The sequence below is a fragment of the Macrobrachium nipponense genome, chromosome 8 (genome assembly GCF_015104395.2).
Source record: "Macrobrachium nipponense isolate FS-2020 chromosome 8, ASM1510439v2, whole genome shotgun sequence".
Classification (NCBI taxonomy): Eukaryota; Metazoa; Arthropoda; class Malacostraca; order Decapoda; family Palaemonidae; genus Macrobrachium; species Macrobrachium nipponense.
In genome coordinates, this window is record NC_087203.1 from 75,393,190 (window position 1) to 75,407,404 (window position 14,215).

The 14,215-nt window shown below is 37.6% G+C and overlaps 1 protein-coding gene across 5 annotated transcripts in view; it reads left to right on the forward strand.

Annotated features, from left to right (window-relative positions):
• LOC135222854 (cyclic nucleotide-gated cation channel beta-1-like) overlaps nucleotides 1-14,215 on the forward strand; it is an 85,134-nt gene that overhangs the window by 52,478 nt on the left and 18,441 nt on the right. For 3 of the 5 annotated variants that reach the window (XM_064261192.1, XM_064261190.1, XM_064261187.1), the window contains exon 1: nucleotides 6,927-7,381. The exons of 1 other annotated variant lie outside the window; for it this stretch is intronic. The gene's annotated coding sequence lies outside the window, so the exon portion shown is untranslated. Of the gene's footprint in view, nucleotides 1-6,926; nucleotides 7,382-7,681; nucleotides 7,837-14,215 lie in introns of those variants that run through there. One more of the 5 variants, XM_064261188.1, reaches the window with a different exon arrangement.

Below are 14,215 nucleotides of genomic sequence, written 5' to 3' on the forward strand. Positions count from 1 at the left end.
CCAAATCTAGAAACATGTATAGATAACAGAATGAAGATTGGAGTTTATTAGATATCAACACTGGAAAGTAAATTCTTGAAGTCAAGTGTCATCAGTAAAAGAAGAAAAGTAGAAGACACGACGTGCTCAAATGTCGCTTCCAGGGGAAACGCTGGAAATGGAATACGAAAGTAGTCAAGCAAGTTGTATAGCAGCGTGCTGGGGAGGGAGGGAAGGTCGAGAGTACCCCCAGGAGGTACCTACAACAATTGAGGCTTCAACCGGGGATTGTGACGGTGTGGAGTCTTCCAGGGAACTAAGGATACGCCTGGCGCTGGCCGTTCCTTAGCGTCCTTGGTCGTTCCAGCGGTTCATTTATATATATATATATATATAATATATATATATATATATATATATATATATATATATATATATATATATATATATATATATATATATATATATATACATATATATATCCTTTCCTTCTCGTCATTATTATTTTCGTCATCTTCAACGTCGGCGTCAGTAGCAATTGTAGGAATGGGAAATACCAATTACTTGATGTTTATACGGGAATTACAAATTCCATGAGACCTTTAAAGGAAAAACCTACCCATCAACACCCTCTGTATTGTGGTCTTCAAATTACAAAAAAAAAAAAAAAAAAAAAAAACAAAAAAAAAAAAAAAAAAAAAAAACTGCGGAGAGTTCCGTTTGAAGTTTTGTATGATAATATAGTCTTTTGTTATAGTTTCATCCTCGTCTGCTCTTAAATCTCTCGAGAGTCACTGATGAAAATAGCAATGGTAATCATAATATCCTTTACCTTTGTTTTGCCTGATGTTGATGTTGCACAATTGTTAACATACAGCAAGACCTAGCTAAATTTCATGCACACCACATAAACACGATATCTCTCAGATGTTCGTGTAAATAGAGATATCCGGAAAAATACAACTGTACAAAATGTAATAAACATTCTCGTACACATGTGTGTATAAACATTCTCGCACACATATGTGTATGTATGTATGTGTGCGCACATGAATTTTTACATTGTGTACATACACCAAAACTAAAATCACGTGACTATTACCTGCACCTTATGAGATATGGTCGGTATATGGTTCAAGTTGTACTTCTTGGAAGGCATTTTCGTTGACTTCTTGGTTCGGCGTTTGATGCACAAACTGCGTACAGGAACAACAGCAAAGAATTTAATTCACAACCGGATATGATTAACTCATAACTCCCCAAGAAAAACGTTTCACACCGATTCTGCCGTTGCCTCTTAACCTGGTGGGCAACGCGAAGAGAAGTGATGGTGCAGAAGTGAAAGGCTTTGGGTAAGGCCCACAGACGCCCGAAGGAAGAGGCTCACTCCCCTGGGTACGCTACAGAAGAGACAACGAGCGTGGAACAGGTAGAAGCAACAGGTGTGCTCTTCACTGGACGGGGACTGGCTCCCAACTGTTTGGCCTCCTGGTGGAATGGTGGGGGACAGATCAAGTGTCTGGCTAACCTCACCTGTGTTGGATACTCTCTCTCTCTCTCTCTCTCTCTCTCTCTCTGTAATTATAAAAATCATTGCCTTTTGATGCTGCTTAATACTACGTACATCGATGTATGATAGCATCATTTTACGGACTGAAAATGCAATGTAAGCGAAATTCCGTACATGCTACCATAAGCGAGATAAGTTCTCTCTCTCTCTCTCTCTCTCTCTCTCTCTCTCTCTCTCTCTCTCTGCGGCGAGTTAAAATTTTTCTATGGAATTGCATTGCAAGCGGTGTACACTTTTGCTGATGAATAGAACTATAAAATAAATGTGTTTTTCTGTAGAATATAAATTTCAACACAAAAGGCCTCCTGTGCTTCGTTATTATGGGCGAATAATGAGTACTCTCTTTGACAACTCCTGGACGTAAAAAGAGACTGGATATGGAATTTACTTGAATATATGAACGGCACATTACCATGCACGGCAGCCGAATACCAAACCGAAGCCAAAGCTTAGGGAACTGAAACGCACAAGCTGTTCGTCCACTCAAGGTTAAGAACGTCATGTTCGCTTCCCAGGGTTATCCGAAAGACTCGACCAGTAACGTTGAATGGTTACACTATCTTTCATACTTACTTTGAATAGTCTCAGTATGAAAGTGTGGACGGCTTCAGGCTTTTAATGTTTCCTAGGTGAAGCTTTCTTACACAAAATGTGAGCGAGACAATATAGCATGCAATAAGTATGTATAAATACACACCCACTTACATATATACATATACATATCTTAGGTTTTATTGTATGTAGTTTCCTTGAATATATCTTGATGTAAAGACAAAAGACCTTGCATTCTCCTGTTTCACTTTCCTTCTTGGCATCATTTCTGTTTATATGTGATATCGTTGTTATTCCCCAAGACAGAAGTTATATATATATATAGATATATATATATATATATATATATATATATATATATGATATATATAGTATATATATATATATATTATATATATAGTATAGTATATTATATATATATATATATATATTGTAATGGGCCTCGTTGGACCACAACACACACTAGGTCTACAGGACCATAAATAATCAAAATACCACAAACTTAGGTGTTCAAAAGACAGCAATCCACTAAGGTGGAAGCAAGCCCAGGTAAATGCAGCACAAGAATAACTCAAGGGGGATAGCAAAACAATAAAAAAAAGCCAATATATATTATAATTCAATAAAATACAAGAGGTTATAACTAGGCCTCTTCATTAACATTAAATCACAAAAATCATTTACACACAACACCTACACAAATGATTACGTAACACATTCAACCTCTGAAGGAGGAAAGGGGACCCAGAGAGGAATAGAAATTAACAAAAAGAAAGGAATAACCTGAATTTTACAGGCTAAAGGATGATGATGAAATGATACAGGTCTCCTCCCAAAAGTACTCCCATAAAGGCCGAGGACAGCAAATCTCAATACAATTACTCTATCAGAAAATTCATCCGACTACTGCAACACAGTCGTGATCCCAGTCATCTTCAAAATAATTATGGACGCCGTGATCCCAGTAATCTTGATCAATACTTTATATCATAAATGGATGACACGCCTTACCGTCGCCAAGCGAGGCCCCTCTGGCAAGTACTGCACCAGAGGCAATAATGAAATGGCGAAGATATGAAGAAACTGCCAGCTGAAGATATATATTTTCTCAGGCTTGCTGTAATTCCATGAACAGAGAGATAGCAGGCTCACAAGTCAAGGTGCAGATACCAACTGCCTGCAGCTTGGAAATCAGGTCTCAAGTCAACTCAGCAGAGCAAAATATAGGAGGTGAGAAACAGGGAGGATTAGTCAACAAGACTACTCAAAAATACCACTGGAGTAAGGAGACCCCTACTAACAAGAAGGCGAATTAACAATGAACTCTACAGCCTTCAGAAATGAAAGAAGAACTTAAAAGCTAGCCTAAGTAAGCTAATACATTATAAAAATCCTAAGGCTTACTTACAATATATATATATATATATATACATATATATAGACATATATGTATACATATTATATATACATACATATGTGTACGATATATATATATATATATATATATATATATATATATATATATATATAGAGAGAGAGAGAGAGAGAGAGAGAGAGAGAGAGAGAGAGAGAGTAGTAAATATATTATTATTATTTTTATTATGACTTTTTTATTTTAATTTTTTAAAATTTACATTCGAACTTACTGTTTTTGAGTTTGCAATACAATTCCTCTGCGTTAATATATATATATTTTTATATATATATATAATATATATATATATATGATATATAATATATATATAATATATATAATATATATGAATTTATCGTGAATCATGAAGCAATAAGTATCAATCAGATATCATGTGATATTTTTTTGAAGACAACTGTCAAGAATACGTTCAATCTAGAATTAATTGGGATGGAATAATATAAAAGTTAGGCCTAAGGCCAAGTGCCGGGAGCTATGAGGTCATTCAACGCTGAAAGGGAAATGGAGCGTAAGATGGTTTGAAAGGTATAACAGAAGGAAAACCTCGCATTCAACCACGAATCAGTTGTTAGAAGGGGGTGGAAAACAAGATGGAAGGAATTGAATATGAACGGAAGAGTTGCAGCCAGGGGCCGAAGAGACGCTTGCAAAGAACCTTAGGTAATGTTTGCAGTTCACCGCGTGAGGTTTGCGGCCCACTGGCAATTTTTACGGGCTGCTGAAGAGCAAGAGCCAGAATAAGGCTGGCTTAATCTATCATCATCAACCACTGGCAACGCTAACCCGGACCCCCCCCCATGGGGAATCTAGATTTGAAACCCAATGAGAGATAGGTGATACACTTTATTTACAACAAGGAATTACGTGTTGACGATTAGCCTTAATGATGTTTACTTAAAACTCACGTCACACCAGAACACACTTGAGCAGAATTAAACGCAAAGAGTTAACGATCAAAGAATTTTGTTACTGTTATCTATAGCCATTACTCTATGCTATAAATAACTTGGCCTTTTTTTGTGTGTCAGTTGTGACTGATGCTTGGTAATATTCACTGCTAAATATCTGGCTTGAAGTTTAGTGTAATTATTTCATAGTTGAACAAAATAGCAAATGCACTTAGTGACCCGTGAATGTATAATCAAACGAATTTATTCAAGGTTAAAATTGGTTTTACCTCGTCAGTTCAAGTGAGCAGAGCATTGTCTTCTAAACGTGGCAAAAAGTCGCGAGTTTCATATAGAATAGGCTATATCTTGCACAAGCTCGGGCTTTCAAAGGTTTCTGTCTTCGGGTAGAAGCAAGGGACTGGGTCTTGAGGATATATAGCTTCTTGCTAATTTTTGTGTGGGTAGGTTAGCGAAATTTTTAGTGAATAGGGTCGATGAATTTTGTGGGGGCAACGTCAGTTATTTTTCTGCTGTGATCACAGAATGTTAAATGGGCAGGGTCACTGAAAGTACCATGAAATATTGTGAATGTTGTCAGTGTTAGGTTATTGAATGTCGTATGGGTATGGTTACAGAAATCAACTAGTTAGCTGTCATAGCCCAACACTTGACCTGTCTTGCTTAAAGAGAACCACGTATAAAGACTTTTTTTTTCATACATCCCGAGAGTCCAATTTATATGAATGAATATGAATGATACTTGTGTTAGTTCTCGTCCATTTCAAACAGTTTGTGACTGCACAAAGCTGCAACCATTTCCTTTGGTAGTTAGTTCCTACACGTGGCCTTTGGAAGACCCATACATTTTTCATAACTGATTTAGTACTGGATGCAAAACAAATGTTCAAATGACACCCCCAACTCTCTCTCTCTCTCTCTCTCTCTCTCTCTCTGTTCTCTCTCTCTATGTTCGATTAGGCATTTATTAGTGTGCAACATAGTGAATGCCTCCTTGGAATATGGCGGAATTTGTGAGGGGGAAGGTTTGACTCGCAAAGAATTTAGATCGCCCCGAATAACTAAAATGTTAAAGTTATTTATTTCATTCAACGTCGATTTCTTCAACAAAAATCACGTCATTCTTTGCGGTGTCAGTACTATTTACAAACACAAAGGTGATTATTATTGTTCATACCTATACCTTCATTCGGGGTGAAAATAGTAAAATTTAAATCATTTTTAGAATTATCAACAAAAAGAGTTTAAAATATGTCCCGGTATAGTAGTCGTGGCCATCAAAATGCGCAAACTGCTAAGTGGAGTATATATCATGAGTATATATAGCTTGGATGTACCATGTATTTACCTTATTGATGATGATTTTCGATCGAAATTTACCTCTGTTATTGTTGTTTTCTTGAGTAGTTCGGAGACAACCACAGTGGAATATGGACAGTTTTTCAAGTTGTTCATGGTTTACATTCATATAATTGGTTATAGCTTGCAGTAATTTGTAAGCAAATTTTCCTTTTGTGATATCATTATTGTCCACATCCATCTGTAGTTTTGTTGGCTAAAGGTAAATTAGCCAAGGCATTTTGTATTTGATGGCAGGTTGCCTTGTGTGTTCAGTTTATTTAGAGATCTGTTTCAAGTATTATCGAGTGGATATTCATCTGAAAATCATATAGGCAGGAGTTCTCATGAACAGCTTCAAATTGCAACACTTATAGGTTCCATATCAACTTTTCATTTGAGAAGAAAGCAGCAATGGCAGGGCTAGGTTACGTAAGTTGCGGGTGCACCATCTTGTTTTTAGAGCCACTGAAGGCTTTCATCTTTGATTGTAGACGTTTGGTCAAGTGACAAAGAAAGGCCGTTGTATTTTTTGTCCCAACATCATTGTCCTGAAAGGATGTTGTATTTTTCACCGCAACAATGTCTTGAAAGGCTGAGCAAATTTTAACCGAGCGGTGTCTCGAAAGATATTTATTTTTCTATGACCAACAATGTCTCATGTAACATTAATACGCAAACTCTCTCTCTCTCTCTCTCTCTCTCTCTCTCTCAAACTCTCTCTCTCTCTCTCTCTCTCTCTCTCTCTCTCTCTCTCTCTCTCTCTCTCTCTCTCTCTCTCTCAGGGTAGTTTAATCTGGGTATTATTTTAGAACAGTTCCAACTTATTCTATAACAATTCCAGTATTATAGATGTATTTGGCATAAAAAATAATTAAACGTTGTCTCTGAAATTTTTTTAAAGAAATTGACCATGTCCGAAATATGAATGTATGTAATCACATTCTTCGAAGAATTTCTAAGTGTTTTTGTTAACTTTAACTCCGAGTGTCTGTGCTCTGATGCGAGATTGTTTTTCCTTAGAATTGCATTGTGTTTCTGATGCGAGTTTGTTTTTCCTTAAAACTGCATTGTTGTTAGTTACGTCATATGTCACGTGAGCAGTTGAAAATCTTACAGGTGTCAGACATTTGCTCTTGTCATTTGGTGGAAGTCTTTCATGGAGTGAAGTAATACCCTGTCTGTGTTCCTCCAGTAACTTTTATTATTTGCGGTTAATTCATAATTTTTATGAGAATAAATCGCAAAGCATCGATTGCTTTAAGGAAACATGGAGTGTTATCTGCAACAGTGGAATGTATAAAGGGTAGTAAGATATGTAAATTCAGGAAGGATAAAAACTTTTGGCGTTGTAGGTACAGGTTATGTTTCTGATAAAAGACCTAGAAAAAGGAAATATTATAATTTTACTGTAAGTGACTAGAAAGGCACATTTCTGGATAGTTAAATTGTGCCAGTATGGAAATTGTGATTTTCCGTTGCCAGTTTTTAAGTGCATTTTGAAAACCTTGGCCTATTATTAAAAATTTTGATATTTCATCTACGTGACGTGACTCGTTTATGGCACAGCAGTTAGGAACCCATCGGTGGTGTTGACGGGTAAGTTGAAAGGATGGAGGCTTATTCGGGCCCATACTATTTAATTTTTTATATTATAGCAATGGGTATTTCTATATAAGCATTCCGCATCGTTCGTCCCGCGAATACGAAAGCCACCAGGAATTGGGGCGTCAAATGTATCTCGCCGTGTTTAGCACGATCCCCTGGAGGTTAATTACAGTCGTCCGAATAAATATTACTTAAAATTCTTGTTCAGGAGGTAAAACTGCATAGAAAAATCTGCCAATCACATGAAGGGATAAAGGTCCGAATGAGCCAGTACATGGTCCGACCGTCCGAATCAGCCTGGTCCGAATCAGCCAAGGTCCGAATAAGCCTGTTCCCAGTTGAAATAGATGAAATACTCATTACTCATAGTAAATATCATGAAAGTTGTCCTCGTACCCAGTGTTGGTGGTTTGGTGGTATTAAGAGAACTTCAAAAAATCGCAAAGGTGAGACCTTAATTCGGGTAATTAATAGTTACATTAAACAAGGCTCTATTATTTTTAGTGATTCGTGGCGTGGTTATAGTCAAATTAGTGAATGGAGACACTCGCTCTCAAGTTAACCACAGAAAATTTTGTAGTTCTAACTATAATCCTAACATTCACACAAAATATTTAACATGTGTTGTTGCTTAGTTCCCCGGCGAAGCAACGCGGCCTTAGGGTAGAACGGTGTCCTTTGTAGCCAGTTCGCCCATTCGGAGCCCCCGGCCAAGTAATACATTATACTAGGTTAGGTTACGCTACATTAGGCTAGGATAGGGGAAGGGATGTTTGGCTACGTTGTCTAACTGTGGTTTGGTTAGTATGCTGTATTTGTTTCATCTCGTTTTATTCATTAATTCAAATGCCATTTTGTATCGATGGTGATTTACCCCACCCAAAACCCCTCATTCTCAAGCGTCCCCATTCTTTGTCGGATGTAGTAGGGGTGTATAATAACTTCAAAAAAAAGTGGTTGGAATTATTGTAAAAATTACATTAACCCATCTCCGCAGTTTTTCTGTTTTATGTTGGTATCTATTCGCAGCTATATCATCCTGATCGATAATAAGTGTAATGTAAACTTTGGCTCTACTAAGTCGAAGTTGCATTCTTTGAAACTGAATGTTGAGCTCCTAAAGACAATAGCACCCCCAAAGGGCTGTCTCTCCTAGAATAACGGTGTTAGGTGGTTACCCGTGGTTTTTTGTTGGGGAAGGGGGTGGGGGGGAATGGGCGTTCTCAATGTTAGGCATCAGGTGTGCTGTGAAATTACATGTTAACCAAATTAAGATTACCTAATGTTTCTGTCTAGTCGATGAACAAATAAATTTTACATAGCGGCATAGAAAGTTAGCCAAAATCATTACCTTCCCTCTCAGTAGCGGATTTGAGGGGGGTAACTGGTCACGTGCCCCCAACCCCATGGAATATGGAATAGAACATTTTAAATCATTATTAGTACAAATATTTTAGTTGATGATTATTTTAACAACTGTACAACAACAAAAACAACAACTAGTACTACTGTAGATACATATATAATTAATGATATGTACCGTGTGTGTGTACATATATGTATTGTGTGATAATCCTAAGTGCCCCACGCCCCCATGAAAATTTTCTAGATCTGCCACTGTTCCCTCTGTAAAAAGGGACTGCCCATATGCACGGGAATGGGGCAACACTTTCAGAGTCCGACTCGGGCGCCACTAACGCTAGTTACGCCACAGCCCATAATATTGCCAAGATGATTTTCAACTGTTATTTATAAAAATTGTTAACGAGACCGCTAGCCTAGTTTCATTGTTCGTAGGACTGGCACGGGGCAACGTGAAACAGGTCACCTGTTCATTTTGTCGTTCTTACCTAACTATATTCGGTGATAAATTACTTTTTTTTTCTTTTACCCATATTTAAATCGCACTCTTCCGTAATATGGATGGTTGAAAGTGAGCATTCTCTCTCTCTCTCTCTCTCTCTCTCTCTCTCTCTCTCTCTCTCTCTCTCTCTGAGATTTGGAACAGTTTTTTAGGCTTTTGGTACTCTACGAAACGAAACAGGTTTGACTGTAAATTATTTTTTTTCTTATCCTTAGTGCATCTGCGATGTAAACACGTTCGGAAGCGTGTTTTATAACATTCTGCGTTACACGAATATCTGATGCTTAGTCCTTCCTTATTCGGCGATTCTAGGCAATAACTCCATACGGATTGCAAGGAACGTTCCCACGAATACGACAGCCTCTAGGGATTGGGGTGTCAAATGTATTTCGCCGTGTTTAGGACTAGCCCCTGGGGGTTAATTACAGTCGACCCCCCAAAAATAACTGTAAATTATTAATAACCAAGCCAAATACTTTAAGAATCCGTAATTTCCAAAGAAATGTCCGACGCGGAGATTTTACCTTGATCCACCGCTTATTCTTTTTCGGTATCTAAAAGCAAAAAATCATTTGGGTAATTTTACAGCGGTAAGTATTTACTACATATGGAAATAAATGAGGAGGTGGTAAATTTTTAGTTTCAGCCAAATTTGGAAAAATGCAATAAAAATATATTTGTTGCATCAGAAATAGTGTGGTTTCAATGAATTTAACGTTTATTTTGACTGCAAACCAACCGATTTAGTACCCTAGTTGAGCAAAATATACGCTTTTAAATGTATTTTCTATCTGGCTATCACAAATTATGAAGTGGCGCCAGGCTCGGGATATGACGAATATGATAGGTAGATCAGGTAGTGATTGCCACTTCAAGGCTAGAAATAACCAGTAATAACTTAGTCATCCTAATCTTAATCAAATTCACGATTTAACGTGGAGATTTCGCTTCGTGGCTGGTACATGTTTGGATCATTCATTCATGATCATAATATTTACAGTCCAAGGGTTTACGATTTGATTGGAAAAGGTGGTATTTAATTGTTAATTGCGTCAGGAAAACGATCATTTGCCCCCTTGTGTTCATTTGTTGTCTATTGGAGTTTATCTTACGAAGACTTTGGGTTTTGGTTATCAGAAAAAAACTAAGAAAATCAACAAACTCATAAAAATGTAAAACATAAAATCATCAAAGTAAGTAACAGGTGTTGACGACAGCGTGACGTGTCGGCTACCTCGGCTCTAAATTTAAACCTGAAAAGTTTTGTGGGTTTTGCATATTTATGTTGATCCCCCCCCACCCCCTTCTCTCTCTCTCTCTCTCTCTCTCTCTCTCTCTCTCTCTCTCTTCACGGCTTTTATTTTGAGTGGAGTAATGTGAATAACCTGTAGTAAACTAAGTGGCGATGTAATAGTACAAAACTCCTTTGATATTGAATATATCATAGCATGCAGTATGCCTTTCGCATGATTTTTCAGTTTTTTTTTTTTATTGTGGATAATCCTAGTGGTTTTTTCATGGTTCAATGCTTTGAGTATTATATATGAACGGATATTATGGTCTTGAATTAAATTGGCTCTAAAAAACCTGCATCTGCAGATTTTGTGCATTAAAGTTGGCAAGGCGTTTTTATTGAATAATTGGTCAACCTTGACGGAATAAATTTCGATTTTTTCATAAACTTTGAAAAACGCATCATGTTTTAGAGCCTTCAAATTTACAGCCCCAATTTGGTGTAATAAGCACCCACATGGAATCAGGAGAACTCACATAATTATATGAAGTCTTATGAAAATACTTATTAACCGATTGTTCAGAAAATGGCAATTTGACAATTATGACTTTGATTCTGCACAATTGTTTCTAGGGCAAATGAATGAGGGTCCGTAGGGCGTATACTCTCTCTCTCTCATAGAATGTGAAAGTCTGGAAAACTTAAATCTCTGAGAGTCTGAAGCATACTAGTACCTTCTATAATACGTATATAGCATCCAGAAGGTTCAGTTTCGACAATACGAGTTCAGAATTGAAGGCGCAAATGCTGGAATGGACTGAATTTCGTATCCAAAACAATTTGTAGAAATGAATTATCAGTTAATACACAGGCCATTATCAAGCGCTCTATTTCTGTTGATAGTTTTTTTAATGACTAAACTGCAATGACGAACTTAATCGTTAGTGACACGTCAGTGTAGTATATCCTGTCTTAACTATTTTGGGACCTCACTTAATTTCGATGCTTCTGTTGAACTCTTGTCACAAGTTTCAGCAATGGTTACTTGACATTTCGTCTTAACTCGTCCATCTTCACCAGGAATTAATAGAGAACTCTCTTAATCCTGCGTCTTCACGGATGACGAGTTCAGACCGTTTATGTCTCTGTGCCCAACGTATGTTTACAATAAGCCTACTGGACACCGGCTCGTAAGTCCGTTAGCAGGACAATTTTGATAAAAAGGCTCTCTCTCTCTCTCTCTCTCTCTCTCTCTCTCTCTTCCACATTTCAAGATAAAATGGTGCTGTGCTAAGCTAATGTTGCTGTTTGCACGTTCGTGTGTCGATAGCAGATGCTCGGCAATGAATGAAACCATTCAGATGCTGTCTCCAGTCAAAGAGCTGTCAAACTTTGTGGTGACTTGATATTTTTTCGTATTCAAAATGTTTTCATATTGGCTGAATTGTATTTGATATTTTATACAGTTTGTATCAGCAGTGTTTGGGCTTCACTGATCTATTCCAGATGTACAAAACCGCTAAGGTTGTTTCAACCTTTACCCTATGTCTAATCATGGTCTAATCCCCCTCCCCTCGCTTATCAGAGCTTGGTACCTACCTGATCAGTCAGTCAACTTACAAGTCATTTCCTGTTTGGATGTTTAGGGCCGTTGTAAATTCTTTCCTCAACTCAACGCCATGAGGTTTCTTGACCATGAGAGTATATAGCCTGCCGTAGAAGTGTTTCTACTTTTTATTTGGCCCGTTTTCTACTCTGAAGTGGCTACTGACTGCGGTGTTAATAAATTGTATGCAAAAGCCTTTTCATGTACATACTATATACGTGTACAAGATGCACGAATTTCTGGGTATATCCAGAAACACGGACACACACTTATACTTTACCCACATCTCCCCCTCCAATGTGGGATATCACTTTTGTCAGTGCACCTCGCTTCGTCTTAAGCTTTAACTAAAGGGCGGTTTTTAGAAGGTCCCTTCAACCCTTTATATACAGTAAAACCTATGATAAAATTACCAAACGAACATGGCTTGATTAGATACGTTTGCAAACTTCGTCCTGACTACAGTTAATCTGCATCCCTCCATTCGGGGTACTTTAATCCGGTCATAAAATCCTACTTATCCCTCCAACCGGCTGTCCAGAAGAAAGAGTCCATTCCGGCACAAGGCAAACGTAATTTACAATCTGAGGAGCCAATAACATTTATTTAATTTTCTTTTTTAGCATTCTGACACTTATTTTCATCACTGAGTCGGGGCTAGATTTTGGGCATTTGTGTAGTTCGTTCAGATGATTAAAAACGAAATCATCCGTATCTTATCCTATTATCAAAACAGTTTAATGTATATATCAAACCTTCATTTACTGCACTTTTTTTAAACTGTCATCCTTTACTTGTCATCAGATCTTAGTTTCTTCGCTCATTTTACGTCTTCAGTGTTAGGAACAGAATAGTAGTCTGAAAGTTTTTACCCTTTTTGGTCTGTTATAAGGAAGATATAGCGCCGTTTCTGCGCCACATCTACTTAACTTGGGTCAAGGGTATGAATCAAATCTGGGTAAGGTGGCAACGTTGAAAATATTCAACATGTTCGTACTCGGATCGGTTTGATTATATCGGTGGACGATCTTTACACCCCCTTTCTGTTTCTTTTCTTCCGTATTGCTGTCCAGCTTCTATGTTACTTCTTAATGTAACTTTTTCTCCCATTTCCATCATATCCATGTACTTCATCTTTATTTTCTGGCTAATTTTATCCCGCTGTTCAACCACGCTTAACTCGCTCATTTCACGTGTCCAACGCAGAATGGCTGTAAATGTTCCAGTGTTTGTGGCCCTCAAACCTGAATTCATTCAGTCATGGCTTTTACACTTGATTCTTTCCAGTTAGCTTTTAGATAATTAGTCATTCGTTGACTTGTTCCAACTTTTGATTTTTTTCCAAGTCCTAAGGTGGCAACAACAAGTTACTTGTTAGTCTAGTTAACAGCAAATGCACCTTTGGTCGAAAATCTTGAGTAAGTTCACACATTGAGCAACCCCTTGAATTATGGAGCCTTGGAATTGCACTTTGGTCTGTATTTCATGGAATATCGATAGGAATGGTGACTTAAGAGTGGTGGAGGAAGACATGCTCCAAAGCGTGAAAACTCAAACGCTTATTTGGTAAAAAAAAAAAAAAAAAAATCCTTGGGTAAATTAGATTATAAAGCTACATGACGTTTTAAGTCGCCTGCTTTTGCATGGCACGAGTTTACCGTCTTGTTTGTTCAGTTAAGTTACTTCATCCAAGCACGACCATTTATAGTGACCAGAAATGGACCCGAGCGATGTCACACAATTGACTGGTCAAGGATCGGTTAAAATGGTGTCCGTTCAATACTATGTTTGTATTGAACTTTTTGTCTTTAGAGGGCGAAGAACTGCTCTTCGGGTTATGTCATAATTCTTGCCGGAGTATTAGTAAGACTGTGCAGAAGCAATTTCTTGTGGTTCTCTTATGTAAATGTGTGCGCGTGTATTTGAGCAAAAGTGCAATGATTCAAGTCGACGGTTTCAAATATTTAACCTCACTCGCTCTCAACTAAACATTTCCCCCAAATTGAAAATGAAAGTTATGACAATCTTCCTCTTCCCTATCTAGTGGGACTTCTCCCCTTTCTACACACCACTGACAACCAGTTCGGGTTTAAAGCAAACCACTCAACCGACACCTGCATC